The sequence below is a fragment of the Myotis myotis genome, unplaced genomic scaffold, assembly GCF_014108235.1.
Source record: "Myotis myotis isolate mMyoMyo1 unplaced genomic scaffold, mMyoMyo1.p scaffold_m19_p_6, whole genome shotgun sequence".
NCBI lineage: Eukaryota > Metazoa > Chordata > Mammalia > Chiroptera > Vespertilionidae > Myotis > Myotis myotis.
The window spans coordinates 25312587-25334322 of record NW_023416368.1 but is presented as its reverse complement, the minus strand read 5'-3'; the positions used below and the strand labels follow the sequence as shown (position 1 = coordinate 25334322).

At 39.5% G+C, this 21736-nt stretch overlaps 1 pseudogene; it reads right to left on the bottom strand.

Annotated features, from left to right (window-relative positions):
- Nucleotides 1–9961: 9961 nt before the first annotated feature.
- Nucleotides 9962–10477, bottom strand: LOC118657879 (annotated as a pseudogene).
- Between the last annotated feature and the right edge of the window lie 11259 nt (nucleotides 10478–21736).

Sequence of the window (21736 nt, the reverse complement as noted above, 5' to 3'; positions counted from 1 at the left end):
TACAATTTATGTGCTACTGTGTATCTTGATAAATGGATTTTCTGTAATGTAATGGAAAAACCATCTATTTTGTAATCAAACAAATGTGAAGAAAACTGTTAAGTCCGAGTGTCAATTTCCCCATTTGCAATTAGAAAAAATAGTAAGAACTGTGCCATGGAGCCATCAGGACGATTCAACTCACATAAAGTGTCTTGCATAGTGCCTGGCATGTGGTAGGTGTTCACAGTGGCTTTGAAAAATAAATACATTCAAACAGAAAGCCCGATATTGCCAAAGATCTAGGGTATGGGGGAAGTATGCTTGAACTATAGAGAGCTGGTGTTTTAAAGGGCATCACTGGTTAGCCCTTTATCTCTGAGCCGGAAGTTCAGCACGCAGTTGTTCAGAATAAATGAAATATCCTGCTGATTGCCGATACTTCACTTTTGTGCCACATATTTAGAATAGTGTTCATGTCAACGTAAGTCCAGCATAATACTTTAAAAACTATGCATGAACTATTTTCTATTTGAGAAGCTGTGAGATATTTGCTTGGCCATTTTAAATGAAATAGGTTGGTCTGATCACCAATTTGGGAAAACAATTGGATTGCCCTTTTTTCAAACTGGCATTTTTCTCTGAATAAACACAGCTGTGGGGCTCACAGTATTTTGTTGAGGGTTTTTTGTTGTTGTTGTTTTTCCTGCTCTTTGTACATTTTCCCAGAGAGGTCACCTTTCTCCTAGGATATGTTTGCCATTCTCTGCACTGTGTGCTCACATCTCTCTGCATTTGCACTGACGCTAATAGACTTGGAATATTGACTCCCCTGATCGGTTGGCAGAGCGATACTCTGATCATTTTCAGCTCAAGAAATCTATTTTGTGGGGGACTCTCGATAGTCAGCTCAATATTCTGAAGGGGCACACTGTATACTGCTAAAACTTATTAAAAATCACCTGCGGCCCTAGCTGGTTTGGCTTAGTGGATAGAGCATCGGCCTGTGAACCGAAGGGTCCTGGGTTCTATTCCAGTCAAGGGCACATGCCCAGGTTGCGGGCCTGATCCCCAGTAAGGGGCGTGCAGGAGGCAGATGATCCATGATTCGCTCTCATCATTGATGTTTCTATCTCTCTCTTCCTCTCCCTTCCTCCCTGAAATCAATAAAATTATACTTTTAAAAAATCACCTGCAAAGGGATCCCACTGCTACATTTCCCAACTGACATGAAAATGCCCCAGCAGGTCGCATAGCTGTTGATGGCAGAGACCCAAGAAGACATCATTCTTAATGCGTGGGTCTGTGTGTGAGATGCTGCCCTGGGGAGTTTGCTCAGGAATGTGTTTCTGGATTGGAAGTTGATTTTCAGAATTCAGGCAAGTTTGTTTTTTATACTTGCACCAGGCCCATCACCAGAGACTCAATCACACCGGACCTGTGAAGGCAACCCCCTTGTTCCTAAGCAACCTCACAAATAAAAAAGCAACCATATTTGCCTGTGGCTGTGGGGGAGAAATTTGATAAGGAAACAGATGGCACTTTGTAGCTTCCAGGAATTTTCAGTAAACAAGCTGATATTGAAAGAGGTTGGGAAAAAAATCAAATTATACCTTAGTAGTACATATTTTTTGATATTGAGTACACACTTTGAGTGTGGAACAATATCAGTGTCAAAGCTTACAAACCTCAGGATTTAACAATTCTGGATTCAAACTCTTTGACATCCAGGGCTCACGAAGCACATTCATCTTCCACCCATACATCCATCACCTTCCCCACGCTGGAGGCCTGAACACCACTTTAATTCCATAACAGGTGGCAAAACTCCTACTACCCAGTGAGTCATGAGTGAAGCACGTTTTCAGCAAATGGTTGTCTCCCCACACAAGAGATATTTTACAGGGGACACTAGCATTTTCAAATGGGAGTGCATTAAATAGAAGTATTTTGAGTTTTCAGAAGCCATGCCGTAAATAAATAGAGTCTCATCATGTAAGTGTTTAACATAGATGAAGCCATATGCATTCAGGCCTGTCTCATGGTGTGAAAGTATCAAATGATTCTTTCATGTGTACACATTATCATATTTTATATGTTCATCTATATATTTTATACACATGTGATTCTACAGGGTTGAATATAGTCAGCCTTCTATATGTATTGTTGGAGAAATTTTAGAAATTTTTAGAGATAAAATTGACCCCAGATGATTTTTGCCTATGCACCGAGATTAGATCCCAAACACTTTTGTGTAAGTTTTTCCTACGTAATTCCTCCTTGTCATCTACAGACATTTTCCCTCACATGGTTCTCATTCACCCATGCTCTGCTCTCCCCTGTTCTCAGAAATTCAATTGATGCCATAGGACAATAAATCCATGCAACTGATCAATTCTGTAATGATGATGAAAAAATGCTGTCTTGGAATATGAGCAAGAATATAAATATGATCATAGAGTGCTCTCAGAGAGCTGATATTATCTTACTTTTCATAAAACAATTATCAATGAATGCCAGGCCCTGTGGTAGGCCTGGAGGAAATTTAGCTGAATTGCATATTTTGTCTGATTCTTTCATGTTTTCTTGTAATCAGTTTTATTGGCATACTTACAGTAAAGACAAAATAATTTTAGGTGTAAGATGTCAAACAAAATGAATGCAAATAAAATATTTTACCCTTTAAAAAATTTTCTTGGCTGGAGAAGGATTTTCAGAACTGAATAATTTCCTCTGTTCTCTCTTCAATTCATACGTAGCCACAGGCAAGGAACTCCCAACAAAGCATTTCTACTCCCACAACAGGTTGTAACTTCCTCCAGCACGGCACAAAATTTCATTTCATTGGCAGCAGGCAACACTCTTTTCCAAAGCTCAAGCTAATTATGTGAGATTTATCTAGGTGGAAACATGGGATTAAGCAAGCAGGAAAAAGAGAGAAAATTTATTTAGTGGCCGTGTTTACCAAAGGATAATGAAAACAAGGCTCCTATGAAACCAAGTCTGTCCTGAAATAAATGCCTAACCAGCAAAGGGAATCGTGAGCACGCTGCTGGTGTTTTATCCTGTCCTAACAGAAGCTGCTCCCAATAATACAGAAATATAAAACAGACATTTTTGCCTTGAAGCCAGTACTAGAACCACCATTAACCTTATCTCTTTGACATACTTGTTACTAAGTTTCCTGGTTCTTTTTTCATATTATTCCTTATTGTTGTGGTATGCTAATTTTTCATATTATTTAAATATGTTTCATATTACTTAAAAATTACTTTAACCTGAAGATAATTACTTATAATTAACTTTTTTGTCTGTAAGCCTTAATTTTATTTGTCCACCCCACCCCCCCCACCCCCCCCCACACACACAGAATTAGTCATTTTCCTCTTATTACCTAATAATTGCGCATTATATCCTGCTCCAATTTTCACGTTACACTATTACTTTAGCTTATCTGGGGGAAAAGAGACTCCAGTGTTTTATGTTGCTTAATACAGAGTTTTAATTTCCTTAATTTGCAATCTTTATATTTTAATCTTTTTTTTCCCTAGGCTTATTTGTATTATTTATTATCATGATGAGCCTAATCTTGCAAACGTGAGAAGAGAATCATGAAAGTGCCCCATTGTTGTCATCTATTATTTATTTGGATGACGGGCCTTTTGTAAAAATCAGGATTAAAAAAAAAGTCTGTTATTTGTTCAAGTTAAGGCAAATTTAACATATTTTTTTCAGAATTTAATTAGCACCAATCTCTTCACCTTTATTTACCCTTCTTCTCCCAGAACAGCCAGTTCTTCAAACTAAAGACATCTGTTCTGCTTGGAAAGGTAGCGGCAGGCATAGTGGGTATCAGTGTTGTCTCTCTTAGAGCAGGGCACTCTGTGGCCCACTTGAAGTTAGGGTTCAACCATAGAAATATCAGTGGTGTGGGGGAGCGCTTTCTGGAGTGTATGAGTGACCACTGTGCTGTACACCTGAAACTAAAACAAAATAATATTGAATGTAAGTCATAATTGAAAAGTAAAATTTAAAAAGGGCAAAAAAAGAGTTAGGGTTATATCAGATCACACAGGCCCCAGGATAGTTTCCTTCTCGTTAAGGCAGCTGCCCTGAAATTGTTGATTATGGTGCAGTACAGAGAGCCCTGCTCGTTTGGGGTCTGAAGCCCCTGGAGTAGGTTCCTGGCCCCAATGTCAGGGTGAGTGGCCTTTTCAGGTCACATAGGCTCTCTGTGGTTTCCTGTAAGTCTCCTCTGTTACAGTTTCTTCTGTAAAATATCAAGAAAAAATATGTAAGTGGTAAATTACTACGGTGACTAAATGAGATAAGAAGAAAGCGTGCACAGAGAAGAATACAGTAAGAAGAAAGAATGCCAGTTATATTTTAGGCCACTGCAATATAAAACTTGACTAAGCCAGTATTTAGTTGAAATATTTGTTTTGAATGTTGGAACTACCAATAATGCTTCAGCCAGGAAGATGGGCAGAGAATGGCCTCCTGGAAGCATAGGATTTTGTGTTGCACTTACATTATAAACACAGTTTTTACTTAAAAAGTTTATGAAGGGAGGAAACCTAGATGGCGGAATAGGTAAACACCAGAGATTGCTGCCTCGCACAACCACTTCAAAAATACAACTAAAAGATGGAACGGATATCACCCAGAACCACAGGAAGGCTGGCTGAGTGGAAATTCTACAACTAGATGGAAAGAGAAAAGCATACCGAGACTCAGAGGAGGCGCAGTGCGGAAGTAAAATACTAAGGTGCGGAGGTGCGTGCAGAGCGGGCTGGCGGCTGAGGGCACGGTTGTCGTTTTCAATTGGAAGGGAGTCTCAGGCTCTGAGCTCCAGTTCTGGGCGAGTCTCTAGGGACCCAGACTCAAACGGGAGAAGCGGGACTGTCTGGCATCGGTCAGAACTCGAGGGCAGCTTTCTCTCCGAGGGGCTTGCAGCAATTACCAAGACATTGAGAAGCAAAGCCTTTGAGGGCAAGACTGAGAGCAGCCATAACTGCTAGCCCCGCCCTGTTGATCCTGTGGGACCCGCCCCACCCAAGCCCTCCAGGGAGACTTTTGCTGGATAGCCTCAGGCAAAGGCTAGATTAGCACCTCCCTAGAGATCCAGGAGCCAGGAAGCCCAGAGGTCAGAGTGGGACCATCCAGTTTGCAGCTCCATGGAAACATAAAGGACACACTCAGGGGGCAGACTCAGTGAGCACCAAAGCCCCATTGAAGCAAGTCTTGCCCCAGAGGGGTGTCTCCAGCACAGAAGTTCTCCCACTGCAGACACAGCTGATTCTCACAGCCAATTGGCCTGGAGGCCAATTCCTCCCAGTGATACCTACAACAATCAAGGCTTAACTACAACAAGACTGTGCACAAAGACCACAAGGGAGTGCACCAAGTGTGGCCTCCTCAGGCAATTGGGGAGGCTGAACCACTGGGCCCTAGAGGACACTTAGGACAGAAAACCACTTTATCAACACAGGGAAGCATAAACAATGCGGAGACAAAGAAAAGGGACACAAATGACAGAAATGGAGGAAAGCAAACTACTGGACATAGAGTTCAAAACCACACTTTTAAGGTCTTTCAATAATTTTCTAGAAACTGCCGATAAACTTAATGAGACCTACAAGAAATCTAATGAGACCCTCGATGTTGTGATAAAGAACCAACTAGAAATTAAGCATACACTGACTGAAATAAAGAATATTATACAGACTCCCAACAGCAGACTAGAGGATTGCAAGAATCAAGTCAACGATTTGAAATATGAAGAAGCAAAAAACACCCAACCGGAAAAGCAAAATGAAAAAAGAATCCAAAAATATGAAGATAGCGTAAGGAGCCTCTGGGACAGCTTCAAGTGTACCAACATCCGAATTATAGGGGTGCCAGAAGAAGAGAGAGAGCAAGATATTGAAAACCTATTTGAAGAAATAATGACAGAAAACTTCCCCTACCTGGTGAAAGAAATAGACTTACAAGTCCAGGAAGCGCAGAGAACCCCAAACAAAAGGAATCCAAAGAGTACCACACCAAAACACATCATAATTAAAATGCCAAGAGCAAAAGACAAAGAGAGAATCTTAAAAGCAGCAAGAGAAAAACAGTCAGTTACCTATAAGGGAGTACCCATACGAATGTCAGCTGATTTCTCAACAGAAACTATGCAGGCCAGAAGGGAGTGGCAAGAAATATTCAAAGTGGTGAATTCCAAGAACCTACAACCAAGATTACTTTATCCAGAAAAGCTATCATTCAGAATTGAAGGTCAGATAAAGAGCTTCACAGATAAGAAAAAGCTAAAGGAGTTCATCACCACCAAACCAGTATTATATGAAATGCTGAAAGGTATCCTTTAAGAAGAGGAAGAAGAAGAAAAAGGTAAAGATACAAATTTTGAACAACGAATACACATCTACCAACAAGTGAATCTGAAAATCAAGTGAATAATCTGATGAACAGAATGAACTAGTGATTATAATAGAATCAGGGGCATAGAAAGGGAGTGGACTGACTATTCTTGGGGGGGAAAGGGGTGTTGGGGATGCAGGAAGAGACTGGACAAAAGTCGTGCACCTATGGATGAGGACAGTGGGTGGTGAGTGAGGGAGGAGGGTGGGGTGGGAACTGGGTGGAGCGGAGTTATGGGGGGAAAAAGAGGAATAAATGTAATAATCTGAACAATAAAGATTTAATTTTAAAAAAAGTTTATGAAGGACGTACTTCTGAACAACTCCAGGTTTATTCTCTCTCCTTCACCCTGCCTCATGCATTTAAGTCCAAGGCTGACCCGTGTAGATGTCATCAACAAGCTCTCCTGCATTCCAGCTTCCTATTGGGTTTGACAACAGTGAGCCCTGGCCATATATCGGAGAGAGAGAGAAAAGTAAAAATGGAACTCCCTTATGACCCATCTGATAACTGAAAATAGGTGAAATCAGTATTTTAGTGAGAATTAAATGGATTGTACATGTCAAACAATTGGCACAGTGTTAAGTACATGCAGGATAGACATTCAAGAAATTTCAGTTCCCTTTTTTCTTGAGTGTCTTATAGGTAGGAATCACATTCTTCTGCATTATTTTCTTTAGATTTTGGTAAGTTGGGAGTGTGGGGGGTGAATGTATGTGTTCTGACATGAAGCCTGGATTCAAATTTTGGCGTAAATCATACCTTATCTGTCATCTGGGGTCAATTACTAACCTCTTTGAGCCTTGGTTTTCTTCATCTAAACATTAAGAAGAGCAATTGAGTGTATATTGAAATTTTAATTTTATATTAATTTAGTTCAGATTAAAATTTTAGTGTAGTCTCTGACTCAAAGTAAGAATGCATTAGTTTGCTATTGTTATCAACCAGCAAATATTACATTGTAGGTTAATGATATAGTTAAGTCTACTAAAATTAGGAGCTATCAGTTATGAGTATTCTTTATGTGTCATGCACTGTGTGAAATTACATTTTTATGTATTATCTCTTTTCATAACTTGGTAGTTAGATACTATCATTATCCAATTTACTGACAGAGAAGTGGAGCCCTGGGGCCTGAATGAGCCCAGAGATAAATTGGAAGAACCTAGATAAAAATCTGTCTGGGTGACTCCAAAGCCCTGTGCTTTTTCATCATTAAGTTCTCTTGTCTGCTAGCTCTATGCTCTTTCTTATATGTCATCCTCCTGCCTTACAAGTAAATATAAGGTGATGATAGAAAAATGAATCATTGGCTCTACTCACTGACCAGAGCAGTCACTGTCTTATGACATAAGTAATGCCTTTATTTCTTTCCTTCTCCTTATGAGTTGATGCTTATTTTGTCCAAAATTAGTACTACCTGTCGAGATAGTTACTGATGTATTTTTTTTTCTACTAGAGTTTAATTCAGCCAGTTTAATCCATGCTTTTACATAGATGTCTGTTGGAAACAAAATATAATGGAAGTTCATCCAAAAAGTTTAATTTTTTTGAAGAATTAAATCTGTTGCACTTGATGCTCTAACAGATAATTTGGACTTAACTGTGTTTGCTTGTATTTTATTTAAATAAAATACTGCCTTGGGTTTGTATGCATAGCTCAGTGAAAAAATAATCAATCAACCAGTTGCTTGACATTGTGGCAGAAAAAGACCAGCTGATTATGTACTTTATTTTATTGTTGGCACTATTACAGATGTCCCCACCTCCCACCTTTTGCCCACCCCCACCCAGCCCCCACCCCACTTCCCTCTGGTCTTCACCACTCTGTTGTCTGTGTCTGTGGGTTATGGATATATGTTCTTTGACTAATCTCTTCACCTTCTTTCATCCAGTCTCCTCCCTCCTCCCTCCCTTCTGACAGTTATTAGTATGTTCCATGTATCCATGCCTCTGTTTCTATTTTGTTCATTAATTTATTTTGTTCATTAGATGACACATATAAGTGAGATCACATGTTATTTGTCTTTCTCTAACTGGCTTATTTCACTTAGCATACTAATCTCCAGGTCCATCCATATTCTGTGAAAAGGGCACCTTACACAGTTTGAAAACAGAATGGAAATTTTCATGTGATATGTATGTGTATTCGCATGTTCGGAGGAGGGTATATAGTATTCATTCAGAATTTCTATGGTCGACATTTCCAAAGTCATATTTCATCAGAGTTTAGAGACACTTGAAGACACTGTCTGGAAGATAAGCAGACTATCAATCTCCCCATCACTACAAATCACACAGGCCCTATATCAGAAGAGGCAAACACATTCTATATTTTGTTGCTTAGATCTGCTTTGAAATTTTGTAGGTCAGATAAGGCTTGTAAAAAACCTTGTTATGGCCATCATTGATGGATCCTTAATTTGAATAAAATTTCTTAATAATTTGTATGGCTATTAAAATCTGATTTAATTTTAAAAATGACAGTTAAAAAATAACTTCTGTAGGTCATGGTTAAATAATGTTATGGATATTGATAGAAACTGACAGGATATACTAATAATATTTTTATTCTCATTTCCAAGGTACAAAGGGCTAGTATTCAGTTCATAGTAGCTGAGAGCTTAGGGCAAGGCATCTAGTTATATGCAAAGTATTGCCAGGTTTTAGCTCTGTGTAATGCTTTTAGTCAGCTAAGCTTTACCAAAGTGTGTTTTCCCTATTGGGTGTTCAAAGATATGTCATGTGACAACATTATCTTGATTTTTTTTTTACCTTAGGCTGAAACACATCATGTTCTTCTAGTCATTAATAGCTATTTTATAGCTTAAGTCATTCTCCCATGATGCATGCCAATGACATGAATGCATTTCTGCCAGCATATAAATCCCGACCCATCCCTGCACCATGTGGAGGTTCAAACAGTTCATGACAGGACACATTGCTATTCATCATCTCCTCTTATATTGTAACTGGAGGCCCAATGCATGAAATTTGTGCAAAGGGCTTGGTCCTCGCAGCGCAGCTTCGTTTGGAAGGCCATTAGGCTGTCCAGTCTAATTAGCATATTATGCTTTTATTATTGTAGATACCCATAGTATCAGAATAAAGACACTTTAGTTATGTCTTTGAGAATATATATATTTTAAATTTAGAGGATCTATTTTGGATTACTTTTATCCATACATTTTGAATTGTTCTTTACATTTAAGAATTCAAAACAACTAAAACTGAATAGCAAATAATTTATTAATAATACATGGTTGCCTGACCGGTTTGGCTCAGTGGGTAGAGCGTCGACCTGCGGACTCAAGGGTCCCGGGTTTGATTCCAGTCAAGGGCATGTCACTTGATTGCGGGCACATCCCCAGTGGGGAGTGTGCAGGAGGCAGTTGATCGATGTTTCTCTCTCATTGATGTTTCTAACTCTCTATCCCTCTCCCTTCCTCTCTGTAAAAAATCAATAAAATATATTTAAAAAATAATAATACATGGTTGCAGTGGCAATAATAAATTCACTTGAAAGAGGCAATAATCAAAGCAAAAGGGTAAATACTTGCTAATCATAAAATCTGTGGCCATTAAGGCTATCATATAAAAATCCAGAATCACTCAGAGGCCAGACCTTAAAGAAAATATGTCCTCTTAATAGTCCATATGGGATAGGTCTGTAGTACCTAAAATTCTGTAAATTATCACCTTTTAACTACACATGACTCATTGGCACATAAGTATGGCTTTTAAAGAAATCGGATGGATATTGGTCAGGATTAGATCTCCTTTCAAATTGATTACATACTCTCTTGCAGATATTTGATTTTGGATCACTGAGACTTTTTGCAATCATAATGTCACCTCTTTGGATACCATAAAAATGTTGACTAAGATTTTGTGCAAAGACAATATCTGAATTTTGAATTGTAGGCACCAGTGATGGTCAGAACACACGACAACACCACAAACATATTCAAAAGCACAAGGACTTGTACAATCATTTTTGAACAATATAGTCAACCAGTCAAAAGTTTTTCCCCAGAACACCAAGACCCATATATCTATGTGGACTCTGCCACCATTGGCCTTAGGTCTGTTCTACAATACATTAAATTTTTAGGGTAGTTGTAGGCATTCCAGGAATAATAACGCCTCAAAGCATATATGGATGATCCATGGTTTCACAATTCCCAGGTCCTGCAGAAGTCCCAAGAATTTGTATTTTTAGTGGTGTTTTCTTTAGAAGCATTTTAGTTTCCCAAAATGATCTCACTGAATTTATGAATTGAGCGCCCAATAGATTGTTTGTTATGTAGAATTTATGAGCTCTTTGCTGACTTTTTATTTGAATGAAGATAACTACACCAGTCTAGCCTATTTTCAAAGAGAGGCACCACATTAATTGTTTATTCAACAATCTATTATGTCCCACATAGTTGGCTGAGCAATGAAGATACAGCAATAAATAAGACAAGGTCCTTGCAATCAGTGAATTTACATATTTGTGGAGAAAGAAGACATATGCTCCCTTAAATGAAGCAGTGAGCCCATTGCTTTCCAAATAGAAAAAGTTGTAATACCTTTAATGCTATGAATATAGAGTTTCTTTTCAGTGTACCCAAAGAGAGGTGATGAGCCTTATATTTTCACAGCTAATTAGCAGCATGCAGAAGTCCTAATTGAGAAGGGAATGACCTTTTGCTGTCCATGGTGCTGAATAAATCCAGTATCTACAGAATCTATGGGAACATAACACTGCTATTTACTCAGCTGCTGAACTAATTTTTTAAAACTTTCTGAGTAATTAACTGGGTGTAAAAATTGTAAAAGCAAACACGGCACAGTCATGATCAGAAAACCGTCCTAGATCATTACTCCATTAATTTTTGAAACAATTGTTTTAGTTCTAATCTAAGTATGTGCCACTTGAGTAGTTCAGGTGACAGAATAAAACTATTAATTATAGATAGTGATCATACTGATTAATTTAATTCATCTACAAAATTTTCTATGTTTTTGCTACAAATGTTAAAGGGATAACTAGATAAATGTGTTTTTTATATCCTCATCTAAGGATATGTTTATCAATTTTAAAGAGGGAAGGAACAAGAGCGGGAGAGAGAGAAAGAGAAACATCAAGGTAAGACAGAAACATTGATCAGTTGCCTCTTATACATGCCCTGTGCCCTGACTGGGAATTGAGCCTACAGATTTTTGGTGTAGGGGATGATGTTCCAACCAACTGAGCCACCTGGCCAGGACCTAGATATATGTTTTAATAATTGGTAAGCCTAATTTTTTAACTGGTCCAGTACAGTAGTATTAGACACCTATGCTACTTTAAGACTTTATGGGTAAGATGTAACTTTACAGTAATTTTGTTTACTGCCAAATAATCATCTATTAAATATATTAGGAATCTGGACCCTATTGTGATTTTAAAGTGACACTTTATAAATCTAACTTTTAAATTGTCATTTTCAGTGAAGTCATATTTTATATATGACATATCACAGGAGTTATTGAGATAGTCAAAACTTATGTAATGAACACAAAAAATATATAAAATAGATAATAATGTAGAAATAATGAACACATATGCAGATTCAGAATAAAGTTTTCACACTGGTGAAGAGTTCTAAAAGTGCCTGGTTCACAAAATTTCATGTGAGTTTTGAAATATTGCTAGGGACAATGATAAGATTTTCTTAAATGTAGGCATGTTACAAGGCTGTAGCAGACGTTAATTTCTTGAATATTTACAGACTTCTGATAGAAGATGAATATTGACGAATATTCAAGTACATATTGGTAATGGACCAAGTCCAGCATGCTTCTCTGACACTAGCACACTATAAGTAATGTAGGAATAGTTCATTCAATGTGAGACGATACTTTTAATGTAAAAAATTGAAAGGAATATTGCTATTTTTGTGTTGGTTCTTATATGATAACAATAAGTATCCCAGAGAATATTAATACTTCTTATGACAACACTCTTATGATGAAAACATCAGAACCACAATTTCACAAATCAAATAATTGTTGTCCTTACAATTACTTATCGAATTGGACATAAATGAGCTTGAGCATCTGCTTTTCATGAGGCTGGTGGGTTTGCCCACCCTGAGTTCCCTTGAGGCACTGCTAAAACCCACAGGCTCCCATAGTCCACACAGGCGTTGCCCTTGAGCACCTGGTGCTTTTGGCAAAGGGGATGCCCGTTTTGGGACCTCACAAGACTTGGCGAGTCTCTCAGCCTCTAAGTTTTGCTTTCTTTCATATTGGCTTATTCTCAGGCAGGCCTTGCCTTTGAGCTGTTAAAATAAATAGCATAATTTCCAAGTTTGCATCCCACCAGCTCAGTAACCCCAGTAGAAAGTCAGCTTTACTTAAAGAAGTTCTAGGGTTGAATACTATTGGCCTGCCTTGTCACATGCCCTCCCCAGAGTTAGTCCTGAGGGCTGGGGTAGGTATGATAAGCCACACCTGAACCATGCTCCTCTTCTACAAATAGGTGATAGGGTCAACCTGAACTGGACGCCATGGATCCATAGTGGAGAACTGCTGGTACCCAAAATGATGATGTGGGTATTATTAGCTTAAAAAAAATCTAATGGATATTGGCTTGGCAAAATATATAGGGTGGTTATTATCCACATACTTAAATTTTTTTATCTACCTTTATGTAGAAAGAAAAACTAAAATACTGTTTTGATATGATAATGGAAAGATTAGAAATCATTTTCACTTCTGATATTATCCATAACCAGCTGCTTTTACGGGAGGGAGGGAGGGCGCAGAAGTAGGCTTACAGTTGTTCCTATGGAAAATAATACAATAATTATTAAATAATACTGTAAGAATAAACCCCATGTTTCATGTACTCACAACTGTAAACCTACTTTCGCCCACCTTGTATTAAACTTATGTTCCTTTGCCCTACAACCTAAGAAGGAACCTAAAGCAAGAATCATATATGCAAAATTCAAATTAAAATGCCATTGTAAAAGAATTTGAAGGGAAAAATTCAAATGTTTACGATTTATGATAAATACCCTTAGATAATAAATACATAGCAATTTACTACAGATTACGATCACTATTTCGGAGTCTTTTAAAAAGGGTCAGGTCAGTGACATTCCCTGCTGAGATTAATATGACCTCTTCCTGACATGAGTTCAGCCACCAAACCACGTAGTTCTGCTACAGATGACAGGAGGTCACAAGCCAGAGACATTAAACCAGATTTATTTAATGTGCACTACAGAGGAGGCTGGAAATGACAAAGGGCGGGAAGGTTTTTATATCCTGTTCACCAGCAAAGAATGTAGCCTGTCATAGATTTTCCTTCTTTTCACTGAGAGTCAAGAGACTTTGAAGCCATTGTCAGGCCACAGACCCCCTGGAGATCTCTGCTCTGGCCCCAACCTCCACTGTGGAGCATGAATACATGGGTGGGGGCGGGGGGGCGGGTGTGTGACTTGAGATCACAGAACACAGATATTAATAAATAATAAAAGGCAGCGTTAGATCAAGGCTGCTCACAGAGCTGGAGTTCAGCTGGTTTGTCCAGGCAGAGGAGGAAGGTATTTTTAGTTTCTGAGCTAATTCCTTAACAACAACCATTGTGTGGAGACATGGCTGGGAATCAAAGGGCCTCTAATCAAAGGGCAGCATGAATAACCCCGCTGTGCAGGGTTGCTCAGAGAAGACTTTAACTGTCCTGATAGAAGACACACGAGGAAGATGTGTACCAGTTTCCTTGTGCTGGAAAAGAGAGAATCTTTTGCCCTTCTCCCAATTCCCAAGAATTAATACCTAAACTTAAGGTTTTTTTTCTAAGTTGAATCTCAGACAAGAAATGTGTCTTTCATGATCATGGTCTGTCGGACATCATCATAACACTGTCTTTTCAAGTTTGTAAAAAAGTAGAAGGTATGCAGTTATGCAGTTATTGCCTAAATGGTTAATGCGACGGAAAGTTATTTTCTAATAAAGTGTAACCAGAACCTCTGTGTATGGATTAGAGAAAAGAGTAAGTGCTCAGAGTAAAGATGTCACTGGAGTTAGAGCCAGAAGTTTTGGATTTGAATCCAGATTCTTGTTAACTGAGTATAGGGCAGGCCACCTGTCTTTCTCAATATGCATTCTTCTGTAGTACAGGCGGTCATCTCAATGTACCTGCACACATTGAAAAACAAAGAAGGTAATGCATGTGCCAGCATCCAAAAGGTGTCTACAATAGAATTATAGGAAGATATTCTTGTTGGGAATTATCTTAATAATTTGTCCATATTCAGTGAATGAAGGTAGGCATCACTTACTGTTAAGACTACCTTCTTCTAAGTTTTATAAGAGAGGAGAGATACAAAATAAAATATTGTTTGACTCCATTGAATTCTTGGAAAAACTAATTTTGATTATGGAGGAAAAGAATCACATCAAACATCTTCATGGAAGCGAGTTATTAATTGAAGGGACAACTGGGTAAGGGACAATAGCGAAGCCTTTCATTAGAAGCCTTTCATAAAAAAGACATAAACTCTAATCACTAAGGAGGATGTTTGAGCCATATGACAACCAGTAGACAGATGGTATTGTAGCATGCTTCTAAATGGCTGGGTTTAAAATTCTTTTCCAGATGTTTAGTGTCTTATAGAAAGAAAACGTGTGTGTATAGTTAGATAGGTGGATAGATATTATAAACTGTGTTGGTATTAGAAGGAAAAACAAAACGTAATACACTTAAAAAACCTAAATACATATTCTAGTTTATAGGCACACAAAGATGAACTAGGACTTTTTTAGTTACAAGAGACAAAAGCCCAACTCAAACTTATTTATACAAAAAAGGGTACAGGGATGGTGGGAAACTGACCAACATTATAACAGGGAAATCAAGGCCATAGTTCTTTAGGCAATGAAGGATACAGGGGTTCAGATGATGCCATCTGTCTCCCCTGGGCTCCCTCTCCACTCGGCTATTCTGTTTTCAGGTCTCTCCTCTCTTGCATAGATGTTATAAGCTGCTACAGAGTTATATTCTTGCATGTCCTAATCCCAAGGACCCTCTCCTCTTCAGTGGCTGCTTCAATTATTTTAAAAGGAACACCAATGTTTTTTTGGATGCTCTAATTGGCCAGTCTGGATTAGATGCCCCATCCCTGTGGCTGGGAACTAGGACCCTGGATTGATACCCTCCTCAATAGCACATGGAATGGAGGAGGGGCGGTTCTTAAAAGGGACAAAGTAAAAATAATACCAATAATGTTTGCTATATGTTTATAGGCCTAGATACTGAGAAAGAAAACAATGTCTCCTCACTGATGGCATTGGTAAATTTGAATCAGGTTGGTCACGCATGAACTGTAGTATTCCAGTTGGGGTGTCAGGGTATGCTGACAGCAGCTGGGGTTTTGTGAGGAGGTCAAAGCTGAAACACACCTATGATTTTGAAGTTGGGGAAATCAAACAGTCCTTTTGATCCAGAAAGGGTTTCATGGAGAGAACCAAAGGGTCGACTCCTTTTGCATCAGTAGCAGAGCTCTGACCCTATCCTTGAACAGCAGGATTCCATCCTCCAGGACTGCACAGTGGCTCACCCCTTAACATACATGGTGAGGGTGTCATAAAATAGTGATTCAACATTTATAAATCTTACAATGTGAGCACACACTGAGTCTGATTATCATGTGTCACCGTGTAAAGTTATCACAATAGTATTGACTATATTCCCCTTCACCTTTTTTACCTTTATCCCTCACCCCTCCCTTCTGGCAACCATCAATTTGATCTGTTTCTATGAATCTGTTTTGTTTTATTTTGTTTGTTCATTTGTTTTATTCCACATGTAATTGAAACCATATAGTGTTTGTTGTTCTCTGACTTATTTCACTTAGCATAACACCATCTAGGTCCATCCATGTTGTCACAGTGGTAAGATTTTGTTCATTTTTACTGCTGAGCAATATTCCTTGTGTGTGTGTGACATCTTCTTTATCCATTCTTCTGTTTATCTTGGCTTTTGTAAATAATGCTGTAATGAACATGGGGGTGCATATATCTTTTTGAGTTAGTGATTTGTCTTTTGTTCAAATAAATACCCAGAAGTGCAACTGAAGGCTGTTGTGTAGTCATACAAATGAAGGCTATGGTATCTGAAGAAAATGGAAAGCCCAAGTAGCCTCAGGGAGGTAGGCAGCAGGAAGGAACGAACCATTTCATCAGGAAGCTGCTGCTGGGGTGAATCACCTCTACCAGATGCTTTGTTGCTGAGTCCCTATACAAGGAGAAGTGGGATAGCCGAATGCTGAAGAGCATCTGCAGTAACATCAGACAGGAGTGGGTTTGAGTTCTGGGTCACCACTCAGCCACTAGCTCCTTGGGCTCAGGGATTTGCTTCAATTGGGGATAATAATAGTGTCTAGTTTGTTGGGTTGTTGAAGGAGACCAAAGGGCTTTCAGCGGTTCTCAACCTGTGGGTCGCGACCCCTTTGGGGGTTGAATGACCCTTTCACAGGGGTCGCCTAAGACCATCGGAAAACACACATATAATTACATATTGTTTTTGTGATTAATCACTATGCTTTAATTATGTTCAATTTGTAACAATGAAAATACATCCTGCATATCAGATATTTACATGACGATTCATAACAGTAGCAAAATTACAGTTATGAAGTAGCAACAAAAATAATTTTATGGTTGGGGGGGTCACCACAACATGAGGAACTATATTAAAGGGTCTCGGCATTAGGAAGGTTGTGAACCACTGGCTTAGATCAATGTCAATATATATTCAGATGTATTAAGTAGTATTATAATGCTAAAGATTTAAAGGGGAAGTCCAGTGGTCAAGCATGCCATCTTGAATAATGAAACAACTATCAAGGAAAGATAAAATTTCCCGAGAGAGTATTAAAGTACATTTGTAGAAGGGGTATGGAAGATTGGAGAAAAAATGCAACAGGTTTCCACTAGAGTTACCAACCCAGGGAATTTGCAATTCCACTTGAATTCCCGATGTATTTTATCAGATGTGGGATGCATAAGGGCAGCGATTGGGTTTCATAAAGGAGATACTGAATGTTTGGTGACCTGAGGGAAACTGTATGTTGATATGGAAAAGGTCATCCTAGTATTTATATCTACATAAAGTTCCAGTTTGCACCAGTCTGTTGTGATGCATACAAGAAAATCAAATGGTACTTGGAGGGTAGTGCAACAAAGCTTTTGTCGTCTTATTCAAACTCCATTATATCTATCAAGGGTGGGGGCCTGTTTATCATCTGTCTTTGGGTCCAGTCAACATAGAAAAAGCCAAAAAGCACTCTGGGCTAGATTGCTTTCTATCTAAACTTTACTTGTTCATTGCTGATGTCTTAGCTTTTTTGACAAGTTATTGGATGGAAATAAATAAATATGCAGTTGATTCTTTAGAGCTTATAAATTTGGTAAATGCTCATTTAACTTTTTGGCAGTTATGAGAAATAAGTAAAGGAGTATCCTAAAGTAAGGTTTGTACAAAACGTGCTTTGGTTTTGCTTACACAAAATCCCCAGGAACCAGGAATTGAACTACGTTTCTCTACCTGAATTTCTTTTTCTTTCATCACTGAGCACATTTATTTACACTTTTACTCTAGGGCTGTTCTGGACTGTTAGGTTGCTACTTTGATTTATTTTAGTTTTCATTTCACAGTGGAAGGAAAAATGAGCTATTAAAGCACTTGGCTTTGGAGAGAATATCTCCCGTGATACTATGAATGGCATGCCTTTCCCGACCAGGCTTGAGAGAGGAAGTTAGCAGGTTAGGTTTCAGCTACAGTCTGGTTTGGGCAGCACATTGTTTAAGGTATTGTGGAGCCATGGATCTGTGGAGCTATGGAATAAGGAGAAAGAATTCTGTCCTCTTTTCCATTCTGTCTAAGCCAAGAAAGTGTATGAATTCACTGCTCAAGGGCCTGGCATGGATTATCACATTTAATCACTCACGCGTTCATTTGACAAGTGTTTTAGCTCAGGTGCTGTTCCATGGGCTAGGGGGCAGCAATAGACAAGAAAGAAAAGTACTCCTGCTCTCATAGAGCTTATCAAAGAACATCGACAATAAATAAGAGGAATAAGTAAAAATACAACATTTTTAAAGAGTGGTAAGAGTTTAGGACAAAAACCAAACAGGGAGGTGGAATATGAACTATTGAGGGTGAGGAGGTTGATATTTTGGAAGAAGAGCTAAGAAACTGGAATTTGAACCAGGTCTGGGATTGCAGTACAAAACTCTTAACCATGGCCTTATACATAAAGTATCTGCATATTTCAGTCGGTGTCAAGGGTAAAGAAGAAGAAGTGTAAAAGTAGAGTGGTCATAAATGAGGAAAGGATGACAGAGAAAGTAGTAATACAGTAGCCACCAGAGATAAGGGACTTTCTAGAATCACTATAAATGCTCTTGGCAAGTATAACGTTATGGGCACGATACAAATGAGTGAGTTGTTTTCAATATTCAAACTAAAGTGTTAACTTCCTTTTGGGGAGTCATATTATTTAATCCTTGTGGAAACATCATTGCATGTATCACAAAACTCAATTTTTTTCTATGAAGACATCTCTCTGTAGCCAGCTTATCCAGCCGAAATATTTAGCAAATGAGGAAATATGTACATGAACTATAACCATGGGTCAGAGCATCTTTGTGGACATGGAACACAGTAAATCAACCGGAGCAGAAGCAATCAGATGGAATATCCCGCACAGGGCGCCTGGGTGCACGTAGCCTGGCGGTGAGGAGAGCTTAGACAGCCGAACTCAAGGAGCCGTGAATTCCTTGAAGAGCTTGGCAGGATTAGGCTTAGCTGTGGGTGTAAATTAATTCACCAGAACAGTGAACAGACCCTGGAGACAGAGACAGTCACTGAAAAAAGATTTTGATGGATGTCTCGGCCTTGGTGCTTGGCGCTCAGAGGTGCCCATGCGCCTCCGGAACAAGTCGGGCCAGAAACTGAGCAGTCGCAGGCACTGCGTGGGTGTTCTCTGTGGAAAATATTTATTAGGAGTGGAGAAAGAACCGGGACTTGGAAAAGCTGAAGGGAGAGATTTTTTTTTAAATGTTTGTTTGTTTGTTTGTTTTCCTGGAGCAGGGGGAGGACATGACACACTGGTATTTTTCTGTTGTGAAAACTAATTCCTGCTCTGAGAGCCACCACCACGCTGGTGGGATTTGGGGGGAAACAAGAGGACTGCCTGTCCCCTGTCTCCTCTTTGAGCCTGCTGTGATACCTAAGCCATATTTACAAGAATTCTTTTTTTTTTTCATCCTCACCCAAGGATATGTTTACGAACATAAGATCGTTGTTCCATTCACTCATGCATTCATCGACTGGCTCCTGTATGTGCCCTGGTAGGGGATCAAACCTGCAAGCTTGGCATACGGGCTGACACTGTAACCAGCTGAGCTACACAGCCAGGGCAGGACATTATGTTCTTTATTTCAAAAATGTCAAGACGCCCCGTAAGGTACACATGACTACCCACAAATTTAGGTACAAACTGGAGGGTCAGAAACATTGTGTTTTGCTCAGGGCAACCAACCAACAAGTGGCAAACCTCGGAATCAAACCCACAATAATCTGACTGCAAAGCTGGTTTTCTTCCCACTCTTTTATGCTGTCCTTAATTTTCTTAGGGCAACATAAATGTCTCTTTCAAACCTGGGATGTTACCAGAGGTAGTGTTTGTTATAGAAAGGGTGTAGGGGATGGAGAATGCATCCATTTCCTCATTTAGCTCTCCCTTATTTAGCTGTGGGACTTTGGGTCTCAATTTCTCCTCTATAAAAGGAGAGACAAAGTAAATAACTTCTTAATTTTTCTCAGCTCTGACTTCTATTTTCCAGTTCTCTCCATAGTCAATAAGAGTTAGTTGATGGTAGAAAACGTCAAGATGTAGAAATAAGGGCATACAGTAATAAAAGAACATTTATTTCTTTATTATTTAATACTAGAGGCCCAGTGCATGAAATTCGTGCTCTGGGTGTGTGTGTGTTCCTCAGCCCAGCCTGCACCCTCTCCAGTCCAGGACTGCTGGCTCCCAAACATTTGCCTGCCTGCCTGATTGCCCTTAATGCTTCTGCCTGCCAGCCTAATCACCCCCTAAACACTCCCCTACCAGCCTCATCGCCCCCATCTGCCCTCCCCTGCTGGCCTGATTGTCCCCAACTGCCCTCCCCTGCAGGCCTGGTCCCTCCAACTGCCCTCCCCTGCAGGCCCAATCACCCCTAACTGCCCTCCTCTGCAGGCCTTGACCCCCCAACTGCCCTCCCCTGCAGGCCTGGTAACACCCAACTTCCCTTCCCTGCAGTCCTGGTCTCCCCCAACTGCCCTCCCTTGCAGGCCCAGTCATCCACAACTGCCCTCCCCTGCCAGCCTGATCAACCCTAACTGCCCTCCCCTGCCAGTCTGGTCACCCTTAACTGCCCTCCCCTGCCAGCCTGGTCACCCCTAACTGCCCTCCTCTGCAGGCCATCTTGTGTCCACATGGGGGTTGCCATCCTGTGTGTTGGAGTGATGGTCAATTTGCATATCACCTCTTTATTATATAGGATTAGATATGTTAAGTATCATCTAAGCATGGCAAAACAGTATCTCTTTTGGGTCCCATAATTTTGTGTGTGCAAGAAGTATTTTAGCCACTAAGGAAGCTGCCTGATAGAGAAGTTACCTTTCCCTAAGGGCATACTGCACAGAGCAGGGGCTAACATCTTGGTCTTTCTGATTTCAAACTCCATCTTCAGTATCAAATGATAGCCTTCAGTGACTGCCTTTAGGCACAATCAGCGATGATCCTTTCAACTAACTGTTTTATTCTGGCAAAAGTACAAAATATGAGTGTCTTTAATAACAGGAAAAGATTATTGTTTTCAGAACTTCAGGAACAAATCCAAATAAAGAAAAAACTCAGTATTGAATAATGGTGCACAGGCTTTTTATCAGTGATTTGTGATGTATTTGGTTGATTCCATTTGGGGCGTGGAGGGGGGGAAGGGGGTAGAAAAGCAAAGTGATGGCCAATGATTAGGAAATGAATAGTTTCACAGCATGGTTCCTGGGTTTCTCTAAAATTAGCTTAGAATCAACCAGATCTCAGTTAGTGTGATGGGTAAAGTGACAGCCAAAACTTGATTATGGACTGCTTTCTGTGGCAAAGTAGTGAGTCAGGCTATAGTCTGCGTTGGGCAGCCTTTCACAGCATTTGATCAGGTCAACTGCTTATTATTATTTCTAAATCATCACCCACCTAATCGCTCTACAATCAGATTGTTCTTCACTGGTATTTGGTAG